At 45.5% G+C, this 13,201-nt stretch overlaps 2 protein-coding genes across 2 annotated transcripts in view; one reads left to right on the plus strand and one right to left on the minus strand.

Annotated features, from left to right (window-relative positions):
- LOC122749581 (zinc finger protein 420-like) overlaps positions 1-13,201 on the plus strand; it is a 410,887-nt gene that overhangs the window by 355,233 nt on the left and 42,453 nt on the right. The gene's annotated exons all lie outside the window — the stretch shown is intronic.
- Positions 1-13,201, minus strand: part of LOC122746246 (zinc finger protein 420-like) — a 101,367-nt gene that overhangs the window by 62,792 nt on the left and 25,374 nt on the right. The window contains exons 2-3 of the mRNA XM_043991713.1: positions 3,310-3,388; positions 2,725-2,802 (exon numbers count right to left, since the gene is read on the minus strand). The gene's annotated coding sequence lies outside the window, so the exon portion shown is untranslated. The remainder of the gene's footprint in view (positions 1-2,724; positions 2,803-3,309; positions 3,389-13,201) is intronic.

The raw sequence follows: 13,201 nt of genomic DNA on the forward strand, positions 1-13,201 counted from the left end.
TTAAGTGACTTGCCCAGGGTCACATAGCTAGTAAGTGGCAAGTATCTGAAGTTGGCATTGAACTGGGGTCCTCCTGAATCCAGGGCTGGTGCTTTATCCACTGTGCCACCTAGCTGCCCCCTAAGATATTCTCTATGCCACCTAAAACACAGCTTGACAAGCTTTCTTTTTTCCATGGCTGGCTGAATTGGTAGCTTATACAAATCCCATGCTGTGAGTATCTTTTCCAGGGGAGACCCCTGTATTATATAGTAGGGTTTGGTATTTTTAGTTCCCATATTGTAATTCACAATTGGCCTTACTAAAACAAAAATAGCTTTTAAAATAGAAATAGAAAATGCATAAAACAAAGTATTAACATGATCTTGTGAAATTACAGCCTAAAATTGTCTGAAAAAACTTCTGCTCCTGAGAAAAGGTGTTTGGGGAAAGAAAAGACCTGCAGGAAAAGCGGGAAGACCAGGCCTTTGGCGATTTAGAGAGACAGGCACAACAAATCAGGGAAAATAGGAGAAACACACAAACATAGAATTTTTTACCCAGCTTGTCTGCAGACATCAGAAGATTTCAGGATCCAACATGCCCTTCATGGTGAGCCAAACTGTGGCATTTCAAATTATATGTGGCTGCCTTATTACTGTCCCAAGTTTGGGGAATTTAACTGGAGTTTCTAATACATTGCTACTTATAAATTAGAAGCTTTAGCACCAGTTTTGGGCATCAAGCATTTATTAAAGTATATTAAATCTTACTAGAGTAAATGCCTATCTAGCCCAGAGCATTGAAGAGAGCCCAGCCTGGCCTGCTTCTTCCTCCAAGAGAGTCTCACTGAGAGTGTCTGTGTGTGGAAGCTTTTCTGGGTCCAGAGGAGAGGCGGTCCTTGCACACTGCTTCCAGCTCATTGGCCTGCCTCACCCAAATCCATTGGTTCACTGGACTTGAGGGTGGTCCCTTGTAGAGGTCAGAGGTCACACCCTGAGAACACACCCTCTTGAGGGCCAGGCAGGTGTGGTTTTCATTGAATTAACTTTAAGTGAGTTAAACAGACAAGTCAGTCAATCAAATCAGTCTTATCAAAATCAGGAGACATCTTCCAGACTGACCCAAGAAGAGTAGTTCCAGGGGGCAGTTAGGTGGCACAGTGGATAGAGCACTGGCCCTGGATTCAGGAGGACATGAGTTCAAATCTGACCTTAGATGGTCGACACTTGTTAGCTGTGTGACCCTGGGCAAGTCACTTAACCCTCATCTTCCCTCAAAAAAATTAAAAAAAAAATAGTAGTTCCAGAGAATGGACACTTATATGGGAAATCTGGGATCCAAGAAAAAGGAGGAGTGTGTGTCATACTGGGTGCCCAAATAATACTGCCCCTGGTGGTTCAATAACTAGAGACCTGAAGGGCTAAGTACACTGACTGAGGAAGTAGCAGAAAACTCAGGGGTTGATCCTACCTGGATGGGATGGATGGAATCCTGGTCTGGGAAATGGAAAGGTTTTGTTGCCTCTATCCTCTCATCATAGTGGCAGGGGTTTTGCAGTGACAGGATGCTCTATTCTCCCCTTCCTTCCAGGGCTAATTCAGAGGCTCATAGAGACTTCCCTCACAAAGGTTACTTCATTTGGGAACGTAGAGGCAAACACTCAAAAGCTAATATTCATGGATTTAGACCAAGAGGCAGAGGGTGTAGTCAATAAATGGAATGAGAGGAGCCCAATAGTTAGAAATAAAGAGGAGGGATGGTGAGGAAATGGGGATTGGTCTCCTCTCAATAAGAATATAATAGTCGCCATTCAAATGACACTCCTCTGGACCTGTTTGAGGAAAAAGATCTCCTTCTCCTCCTTCTTCCCCCCATCTCTCCCACACTGTCCAGCAAACAAAATCATGTGGTTCAGGGAAGCTCTGAGCCTGTATGGAAATTAGGGTCAGGAATACTGCATTTTCCTCACATAGAATGTAACCCCTGAGTAATCAGGCCAGTGATGAAAAGGGAGGGTCCATTCGAGTTAGGGACTAGGGTTTAAAACAGGGCCTGAGAGCCCCCATTCTTGGCACCCACCAGCTGCCTACTGGGTTGCCCATTCTCATGAGAATGACAGTCAATGAGCCTTTGACCCATCACCGCCTCTGAGTCCCAGAGAGTGATTGAGCAGAAGTCCTCTTCTATACCACCTAACCCTCATCACCTGAAAACAGCCAGGGACATCTCCACTCGATATAGCTCGTCACTGTGGTGACCTTGACCAGCCCTTCCCCACTAGTGACGGGTAACACTCAGTGTGTGTGTGTGGGCACCCTACCTGTCTCCTGTGTGGGGAAAGCTAACCAGGACAACAGTTTAACAGATTAGGGATTAAACATCTATTAACATAGATTAGAGGTTAACAAAGAGAGAAGAAGTGTCTCTGAAGGAAGAGGAAAACCCTACCTTACCCTCCAGGAGCGATCAGAGCTCCACCTCTCAGGAGGTTCCAACCACCAACTGCCTTTCCCACTGCTTCAAGCTGATTGAGCAGGAGACCACCCTCAGCCCCTCAGCAGGGGCCCCTGACAGTATTCTCACACACTTAAATCCAATTCACTGCAAGTCATGACATCTCTCATGATCCTCTTTGACAGGGAAGGACGAACAACAGACAACAACAACAGAGGGGGATGGTGAGGCCAATGGAAAGGGCAGCAGCAGCAGCAGGAAGTGGGGGGGACCCTCGGTCAGACCTACCTGGCACCTGCACATGCAGACCTGGCTCCCAGAAGGCAGAGAGATCTCAGGTCCAGGGAAGGCAGAGAGATCTCCCCTCTGAGGGAAGAAGACAGAGACATCTCAGCTTAAAGTGAAGGCAGAGAGATCTCAGGTCAAAGGGCCTCTGCCCCCGGCCAAGCTGCAATGGGTAAGGTCTCCTAATCCCAAGAGCCCCCCTGACCAGCTCTCCAGCTCCTAGAGTGACCTCTCTCCTCCCCTTCCCACCTCCCAGACTTCCAAACTTCACCCCAGGGACAGAATTCCCCCAAGGCCTCCCCCTGCCTGGGTGTTCAGTTCTGAGGCCTCTCCTCCCCCACTGCTCCTCCCCCACCCCCTTACCTGCTCTGGGCCTCCACCCCTCCTCAGCAGAAACTCCTGCCCTGCCAGCTCTCCCCCCCCCCACTACACCCATCTTCTTCCTGGTTCTCCCAGCCATTCCCCTCCCCAGAAGCCCCCCTTTCTTCTCTGCAGTCTGGGCTCCAGACCTGCCCACCCCTCCTTCACTCTCCTGCAAACTGAAAACATTCACCACCTTGGCCCATCTCCCCTCTTGACCTTCCATACCCCAGTCCTCACACTGAGGGAGCTCTTCCTTCTGTCTTGTTTTTCTTCTCTCTGAGGAAGACAGCTGGATCCTGTTAACCTGGAAATTAAGGAAACAATCAATACAGGAGGAATAAGGTCTTTAATCGGGGCAGAGGAGCTATAGCCCATGGTACAGCAAAGCTCAGGAGCTAGGAATACCCGAAGATAGGAACAGAGGACAGGGGTTTTATGGGGTAAGAACCAAAAGGGACCAAAAGATTGCTCCAAGAGTCAGGCACAACTACTTAATGCAAATGAACCTTTAACAAAAGGAAGGTGAGAACTGCTCCTAAGTTAAGTAAAGAGCTAGTAACTCTCAAGAGAAACTACTTAATGTGGGTGGACTCTCTCATATAATAATCATAAAGTCCAGGGAGGAAGGTGGGGAACATTGGGAGGAGATAAATTGCTTGGGGGAAGGTCCCTAAATCCATCAAGGGTCTGGAATTGACAAGGATTGGGTAGCCCCAGGCAATTCATTGGCCTGGGAAGGGGGAGTGGGTGGGGAAGAGTCAGTTCTCAGTAAATTTGTAGTTCTCAATCCTAAGGAGGAGCTGAGGCCAGGACACCTGGGTCCCAGGGCATATACATGTCACAGCACATGTTGTAACCTTTCTCTGTCTACTTACACACACCTTCACATCTCCCTCTAAGTCCAGGAGTGTGACTGTTACCTGGTTCAGCCATTGGAATCCATCCCCTGGGAGGGCCCCCCCTTTCCCTCTTCAGCCTTCAAAAACCCAGCTTCTAGGGGAAGGGGAGAGGTGCAAAAGGCAGGACATCTTGGCTGTGGGGCACAAAGATGGCCCCAAACCAGGATGGAGGCCACAGAGGGACATGTAAGGGCCAAATGTAGTATGGGAAGAGTGCATTGGGCGGCTCACCTTAGTATTGGGGTAAGAAAGGAGATTAACAGCCTCTTTCAAAAACAAAACAGGTTTTATTAATGGGAACAAATTTAAAAGAGAAGGGAGCTTAACAGAGCTAGGGCCAATGAGAAAGGGAATAGGGGAAAGATTAGAATCTAAATCTCTGGGGTAAAAAGGCCCTGGGCACTGGAACCTGCCTCTAGCCCAGGAAGCCCCAAAGAGCCAGCTCTGCCTCAAAGACACACGCTCACCACACCTGACATCGTAGCTCTCAGGGGAATTCACCTGCAGTCTCCTCTGTTTGGGGCGGAAGGTCACACACCAGCAGCTCCTCTCCCCTCTTCCCTCTCTCACAGGAAGGGCGATTCTTAGCCAGGCTGAGGCTCCAATTGGTACTCTCTATTCTAAGCTGGCCAGGCCCCTCTGGGCCTGGGGAAGGTCCCAGACCAGGGTTAGGCACTTAATGTGATACTTTGACTCAATAACTGTTCCCTGTGGTAAAAGTTCCTCTTCTTTGTTCAATTGTCTCTTAAAGAACACACCCATCTCCTCTTAGCTTACACTTGTTCAGTCTGACCATAATGAAGCAAAGATGGGTGATGGAAACCCCAAATCACAACTAATTCCTTACAGACAGAAAGTTGGGTTCCTGGTCTGGGGACCTCAATACCCCAGCACAGAATCTGCAATGATCCTTCAGACATTCTATTTAACAAAAGTAAAGACAGTCCCCACGCTCCTCACCTGGCTTTGGGGAGTGCTGGGCAGGGAGGGGCTGAAAGTTTGGAAGTTACTGGCCCCCCCCCCCTCCATGGGGCCTTAGGACACAGATTCACATTCTGTTCCTGGGGCAGATCCCTTTGCTTCCTGTGACCTCACCTGGAGAGGAAGGGAACGTTTGGGGGTAAAAACTAAAGCCAAATGAAGGAGTATGCACACATACAAAGATCCCCTTCTATATCTGCTTGGCTTGGGGGCAAAGCCTACTGCTCAGGTGAGAATGAAGAGCTCTCCAAGGGAACTCAGGGGTTCTAAGAGGGGGATGGCATCCTGAGCACGGGAACAGCAGCATAAAGACAAAGCCTGGGCTGGGATCATCACAGAGAGGTGGAGTCCAAAGGCCAGTTTGGCTGCTCAGGGCTGGGTGAAGAGGAGTGGGTAGAACCCCCTTGGAGGGAGAGCTGAGACCAGGTTCTGAAGGGATTTTAAATAGCAACCAGAGGCATCAAGAATTGCTTACGGGTATTATGGGGGCCATGGGAATTTTCTGGCTGGAAGTGATATGGGGAGGACTGAACTTTAGGCCTGTAGGGGTCCATTACCTTCCTACCAAAGCCAATAGAGTTAGTTAAGTCAACCCAGTTAAGTTCCTGGATAGGGCTGATGAGTGGAGGTGGCTCATAGTGATGGAGGAGGCAAAAAGGGGTTAACAGAAAAACCCAAGCCCCAAGCTCTAATTCAGATATTAGCTCTAAAAGGCAGTCAGACCCCAGTTACTGGATATCCTACAAGTCAGGAGGCTAGGTTCTCCTACCCACAGAAATCAGTACCCATAGTGGGGACAGAGGGAGGGAGGCAATGAAGACTTTATTTTTATTTATTTATTTGTTTGTTTGATTGTTTTTGTTTTTTTTTAGTGAGGCAATTGGGGTTAAGTGACTTGCCCAGGGTCACAGAGCTGGTGTTAAGTGTCTGAGGCCAGATTTGAACTCAGGTCCTCCTGACTCCAGGGCCAGTGCTCTCTCCACTGTGCCACCAAGCTGCCCCGCAATGAAGACTTTAAATAAAATGACAGGCTATAGAAACTCAAACTAGGAATAAAATGATAAATGAAGATGTATTGAAACTAAGCATGGGTATCAGAAAGAGACGTGCAGGAAAGGCTAAATTTGTCCCAAGATTCACCTTATGATGGGTAAACCCCTAAAAAACACCTCCACAGAAAAAGGTACCTGCCTCAAGGTTGGCTTAGGACCCCAGGAACTCCAAATTAGGATAAGCCCTCTTTTGTACCTCCCTAAGGTGGAGATTATTATAATGAGTAGGACAAGCCCTCCCCTCTACCTCCGCAAAGGTGGAGATTATTGTAATGAGACTGATAATCAATTTATCCATACTATAAATATAACTGTCTTTTCTTTCACTATTTGAGAGATACCTTTCCACTATTCTGGTTCTCTCCCTGTGGTCAGTCACCCACAGTACTGCAATAAAACTTGGGAAACTGAGTCACTGAGTGTTGTAATTCTTTTGGGACGAATCAGGATCAATTTGACCCTGATTCCATCCCACATCAATATGGGGAGGTTTGTTTACTTGGCCCCAGAAAAGTAAGTTCTTCCTGCAGCCAGTATTCCAAGGTGGTTCAGGATAATAGTGGAGGCGGGGTAGAGAGAGGACTCAAAACAAAAAATGAAAGGCAAAAATAGTGAAACTGTAATGCTGGGAGAGAAGAAGCCAATATCAGACTCAAATTAATAAAGAAGAAAGAAGACTGAGCACACAATTTGCTGTAGAGAGATGGGGCCAAGACAAAGGGAAGACTCAGAGATGGATTCTAGGTAGCTAATGTGGAGGAAATAACTGAATTTGGGGGAAACAGCTTCTCCCCAAAAAGAGTTACCTTAGACGTCAGATTGAACTGCTTTACAGGACTATGTAAACAGAGACAGACTTCAGGAAGCCTTCAATAACTGGGGAGTCACCAATAAGATATTCTGAGAGAATTAAGCACAGAAAGATAACTACAAATTGAAAGATTTGACTGATCCCCATCTACTCCCCCTTCTCAGACAAATGAATTGCTTGGGGCTAAACAATCTTTGTTAATTCCAGACTCTTGATTGCTTATGGATCCCCCTGTTTGGGACAAACTGCCTCAATTTACCCAAATAATTAGAGGAGACCACCCAGTCAAGCAGAGACAGACTTATTTCATTCTCATGAGAATGGGCGACCTCAAGGAAGAAATGAGGAGTGCAGTAATGGGCTCATGAGTTGGGTTTATATGGAAGTTTGCAGGGTCCCCTCATGCATGGGGTGAGCTCACAATCTAACATCCAATCCTGTCTCACCCGGGGTGCGTGTTCAGCTCCTGATCAGGGTATGAATGCATGCTCAGCTATGTCCTAGAGCTGGGGGAATGGGGAGGGGGAAAAGGTCAAATCAAGGGAGAGGGAAAGGGTGAAAGCACTCCAAACCACTCAACCCGGGTAAGGAGGGGCAAGGAGGGAAGAAGGGAGTGACGGTACCTGGAGCTGGGGGGGGTGGGGGGGGGCGGGGAGAGGTAGGATTTAGGAATTCAAAAGGGAGATGTAGTATCTGTGTGGGTTCTGCACTCACACTAGCAGGAGACTTCTCCTGCCTGGTCATGAGGTGTGTTGTAGCAATAGCATAACTAACCCACAACAAGGATTCAGTTTTGGAATATAGGTGAGGGCAGGGAGGGGTACCAGGGTACATCAGGTTCAGTAAGGCAAGATGCATGATTTCTATTATAATCTATGGAATAAAATATGAACAAAATGATCTGACAATAACAGGGACTGGGGGCTGGGCATTTTCCAGACCCCATCCTCAGAATCTGAACTGACTCAAGCCCACCTATCCCATACACCCCCAAACAAACTATCCCCTCCCAAAGATTCCCAAACTTGCTTCTTGGACTTTAGGTTATTAAGTAACAATAAAAACTGTTAAGGAGGAAATGGGGTATGGGTTTGGGTTAGGGGTTGGGGTTCTTGGGAATGCCTCTTTAAAGAATGACACCCTCTTGCACACAAAAGCAGTTAGAATAAGATGGTAGTTTATTTAGGGGCAAGGGAAGGGAAACCATGAAAGAAATCCTTGGACTTCTCATGGGGAGATAGGTATGGAACAAAGCACGTGGCTCTGAGGTACCAATCTCCTTGAGCAGGAGACTGGCAGGTACTTTTATAGAGGCCTGATGGGAGGAGGGGTGACCATTTGACTGTGAGGGAGGACCATCCCCCACTGGTGGTGGCTGGAGGAATTGGGTGAGGGGGGGCTTTGGATCTCTCTTCAGGACACAAAGGCCACAGCCACACCCAAACTTATCTCCCTAGGGGTAAGGGAGATCAGAATGAAGGGTGGAGGTCCAGAAGCTAGCTCAGTCTGATCTGGTTCGGTTTATCTCTCTAGGCTTATCTGTCCTCTGGTTTAGTTTCTCAAGAAGATTCCTTGAGGTACTCTAGGCCCCATGACAAAACCCTGTCCTCAGTCCCCATCTCTGGGTATCCCTAGCTTCTGGCTTTGCCACACCAAGAGCTATAGTTCCTCTGTCCTGATTAAAGACCTTCTTTCTCCTATATTGATTGTTTCCTTAATTTCCAGGTTAACAAGACCTGCCTCCTCTGGCCCCACCACACATTCTGGGCAAGAGGAAACATGCCCATTGAAACAACCTTTGCAAGTCCTCAGAGGAAGGGTAACATTCTCCCCAAATGACCTGACATCCTGCCTCTAGGACCCACCCACCCCAATGAGAAAAGCGGCTGCCCAGCCTCCCCCAGATGGACTAAGGCTGTGTAAAACCCTATTTATGCCTCTGCTTCCCCCCTTGTTCCCTTGAGATGCTCCCCACAGGGCAGCTGCCAGGGAGCTGATGCTACTTTACCTTCAGGCAGGGATTCCAGCTAGATGGGCCTGGAGGCAGAAGAACCAAGTTCAAATTTGACCTCAGACACTTCCTCTGTGTGACTCTTGGTAAGTCCCTTGACCTCCTTGCCTCACTTTCCTCAACTGTACAATAAGGAGAATAATAGCAAATACCCCAAAGGCTGCTGTGAGGATTCCATTTCCCAAGTGCTTAGCAGTGCCTGGCACCTGGGTGCTAGAGAAAGCCTAGCTCTGATTATTCTTATTGCTGTCCAGGAGGTTTTGGGTGTTTGGGATAGAGGTAGGGGTCCTCAGGAATTCCTCTTTAAAGAATTACACCCTCTTGCACACAAATCCAATCCAGAATAAAATAATAGTTTATTTAGGGGCTGAGGAAGGGAAACCAAGAGAGAAATTCTTGGACTTCTCATGGGGAGAAGGCATGGCACAGGGCGTGGCTCTGAGATACCAGTCTCTTCAAGCAGGAGATGGGTAGATACTTTTAGAGAGGACTGATGGGGGTGATCATCTGACTGTGGAAAGTTTCCTTCTTGGGGGAGGACCCTTCCCCACTGGTGGTGGCTGGAGGAACTGGGGTGAGGGGTGGCTGTGAATCTCTCAAGCCATCTCTCTGCTCCTTAGGCAATAAAGGCAGCAGCCACACCCAATCTTATTTCCCCAGGGGTGGGGGAGACTGGAATGAAGGGTGGTGGTCCTGGAGCTAGCTCAGTCCAGATCTGGTTCCACTTATCTCTTTAGGTGTGCCTGTCCTTTGGTTTAGTTTCTCAAGGAGAAGGTTCTTTGATGTGCCCCAGAGAACTTCTGGGGTGCTAGGCCTAGAACACTATAAAAGAGGAAAAGGATTGAACTTGACACAAGTATGCATCGATGGACTTTTTTCAGTAATAATGAATTCAAAATAACACTTTCAAAGCTGTTCTCCTTCCTTCTGTTCTATTATCGCATCACTCTCCTTCCTTATTGTTTTGGGGGGTGGAAGATCAGGGGCAGGCCATCCTATTGCTAGTATCCCTCCCACTGCTACCCCCTCCTACCCCAAACATAAAAGAAAAACCCAACAAACAAAACATTTGTCATGAAAGCACACAGTCAAGGAACACAAATGACCAGTGTCCATTTCTCAGAAAGTCCTTTTTATTCTATAGCTTGTGTCCCTCACCTCTTGGTAAGGAGGCAGGTTGATCAGATCTGGATAAGTCCCTGGTTATGTCATTAGAATAAGGGGTGGGATGTCTTGCTGACCTTCACAAAGTTTTTGCTGTTAACAATGACTCTTTGTAGTCTGAATTAGTTCATACAACTGCTCCAGGTTGCCCTGACATTGCCTGTGCTTTATTGCATATTATAGTTCCATGGCATGCACATACCAAAATTCCTTCAGTTGTGGCCCTGTTTGGTGCTGGACGCGACATCCTACTTTCTGGTTCTTTGACCTAACAGAAGGAGCTGGGTTTTTGTACACTTGGGCTCATTTCCTTTCTTGAAAGGCATACGCCCTCTAGTGGTATCACTGAGTCAAAGAGTTTGTCATTTGGAGGGAATTTCACAACTTTAGCAGCAGTAAATTGCTGTGTCTGCTTTATTTATATAAACCTTGCCAGTGGACCCAGATGCTCTGGAGCAGAGAGTGAGGCTGGGGACTTTGCATAGGCCTCCCTCACTGAAATCCAAGTCATGACATCACCTCCCAATGTCATCATCCCCTTAGAGAATAAAGGACGTCCAACACCAGCAACAACAAGCCTTTCTTCCAGGCTTCCCTAAGTGGTTTATCATATCACCCTTCATGTCTAAATCCCGTACCCATTTTGACCTAATCTTGGTCCATGCTGTGAGCTGTTGCTATATCCAGTTTCCCCAGCAGTGTTTTTCACTTGACATTCTTGACCTTTTATTCCCGAGAGATTTCCCCCCCTAGTTTTAGATAATACTTTTTGGCAGGTTGATGAATATTTTAGGTAGAATTGTTATTTTTATTATATAGCATTGGGCCACACATGAGCAATTATAATTTTCCCAACTGTTTAAATCTAACTTTGTCTATATGAAAAGTGTTTTGTAAATGTGCTCATGTAGTTTCAGAGCTTGTCTTGGAAGGTACTCCTAGGTATTTATTTTATAGCATCTACATTTATTTTAAATGGAATTTATGTTTCCTGATGGGCTTTATTGATAATATATAGAGATGCTGAGGATTTATGTGGGTTTATTTTATATCTTGCAACTTTGCTAATGTTATTTTTAACTAGTTTTTTAGTTGATTCTCTAGGATTCTAAGTATATCATCATATAATCTGCAAAGAATGTTTTTGTCTCCTCATTGCCTAGTCTAATTGTCATTTCTTTTTTTTAAATTGCTATAGGTAGCGTTATTAGTGGTGAGAATGGGCATCCTTGCTTCACCCCTGATTGTAATGGGAAGGCTTCTAGCTTACCCCCATTACAGACAAAATAGGCCAATAGTTTTAGATAGATACAACTAATCATTTTAAGAAAAGCTCCTTTTACTCCTATACTCTCTAGCATTTTTAATGGGAATGTTGTATTTTGTCAAAAGATTTCTCTGCATCTATTGACATAATCATGTTTTCTGTTGGTTTTCTTATCTCAACAATTATGCTCATTGTTTTCCTGATACTGAACCAGTCCTGCATTTTGGTATAAATCCAACATGATCATAATCTTTATGATATACTTCTATAATCTCCCTCCTAGTGTGTAGTGTTTTCTTTCTCTCTCTCTCTCTCTCTCTCTCTGTGCATCACAAATAAAACCAATGTAGCCAAGACATTTTAAAAAAGCAGAATGCTGGGGTCAGGTAGGTGTCTGAGGCTGGATTTGAACTCAGGTCCTCCTGAATCCAGGGCCAGGGCTTTATCCACTGCGCCACCTAGCGGCCCTTGTTAAAACATTTTTAATATTCATTTTTTTAAGTTGAGTCCCAAATTCCCTCCTTCTCTCCCTTATACTCTCCTTGAGAAGGCAAGCAGTCATGGAAAACATTTGTATGTTGGCCATGTGGTAAAAGAAAACAGACGCAAAAAGAAAAAAAAGAAAGAAAAGAAAAGTTTTTAAAAAGTATGCTTTGACCAGCATTCAGGTTTCATTCATTCTGTCTCTGAAGGTGGATCGCATTTTTCATCATAAGTCCTATGGAACTGGCAGGTATGTGTGACAATTAAAAAGTCTGACAGGCAGGATTCCTGGGCAATTTCACCATTTTCTTAATAAGGCCAGAAGGTTATTAATAAAAAGAGATGGCCATTTGGCTGTCTCTCTTAGACCAAAGACAAAATCACGGCAGTGGACTTAGTTACCCTTCAAAACAGTGGGTGGTTCATCAAACATGAATCACATCTAATTAGTTAATGTGATTGGAGGTGGGCTATATCAAAATGAAGGGCTGAGTATCTCTTGGATAGGGAAAGGATCTCTACACCAGCCCAACCATAGTTTTAGGCTCCAACTTCAAAGAATGTATACCTTTTGCAATGGGAAGCAGACAGAGACCCCTAGACTAAGAAATTACCTCTAATGAGATCACCTCCAGCCTTTAGCTATCTAGACAAAAGGATCTGTCTCCACCCAAGCTTGAGGAGATTGACAAGAAAACAATGGGCTTCCCCACACTAGAATAAGTTCCTTGCAAGGTTGGTTGGGGTCTGACCAAGATCTAGTAAAATCAATAAAATCTCATTATCAAGGAAAAACTGGACTTAAAGTTAGTACTTTGGAAGAGGGGGCAGCTCCCAATTACCCAAAAATATTGGTTGTTATTAATAACCATTTCTCACATATCATTGTATTGTTGAGAATTTCCAATTCACTATTTTTTTCAATTAATTCACTATTGATCATCATATAATATTACTGTTAATGTGTACAATGTTCTTTTGATTCTGTTCACTTTGTACCAGTTCATTTAAGTCTTTCTAGGTTTTTCTGAAAGCATCCTACTCATCGTTTCTTACACCACAATAGTATTTCATCACAATTATATATCACAACTGTAGGGCAGCTAAATGGTACAGTGGACAGAGCACTGGCCCTGATGTTGGGAGGACTCAAATTCAAATCTGACCTCAGACACTTACTAGTGTTAAGGGCTAAAATTCTAGCTAGTCTGTCTAAAATATCCAATGAGTGGTCGCCAATAAATTATAAGCTTTAGCAAGAGTTAGACTTTTAAGCATTTATTAAGGAGGATAAGAATTTGGTAAAGAAAGGCCTAGATTCCTATCTATTAAAGGGAGAGCACATTTCTAGCTCCGCTCTCCACCAGAGTCCAAAGGAAAGAGCGTGAGGTGATGCCAAAGAAAAGACTCCTGGTCTTGCCCTCAAAGACCTTGGCTTCATGGGCGGAA

Source organism: Dromiciops gliroides, chromosome 3 (genome assembly GCF_019393635.1).
Source record: "Dromiciops gliroides isolate mDroGli1 chromosome 3, mDroGli1.pri, whole genome shotgun sequence".
In the NCBI taxonomy this organism is placed as follows: Eukaryota; Metazoa; Chordata; class Mammalia; order Microbiotheria; family Microbiotheriidae; genus Dromiciops; species Dromiciops gliroides.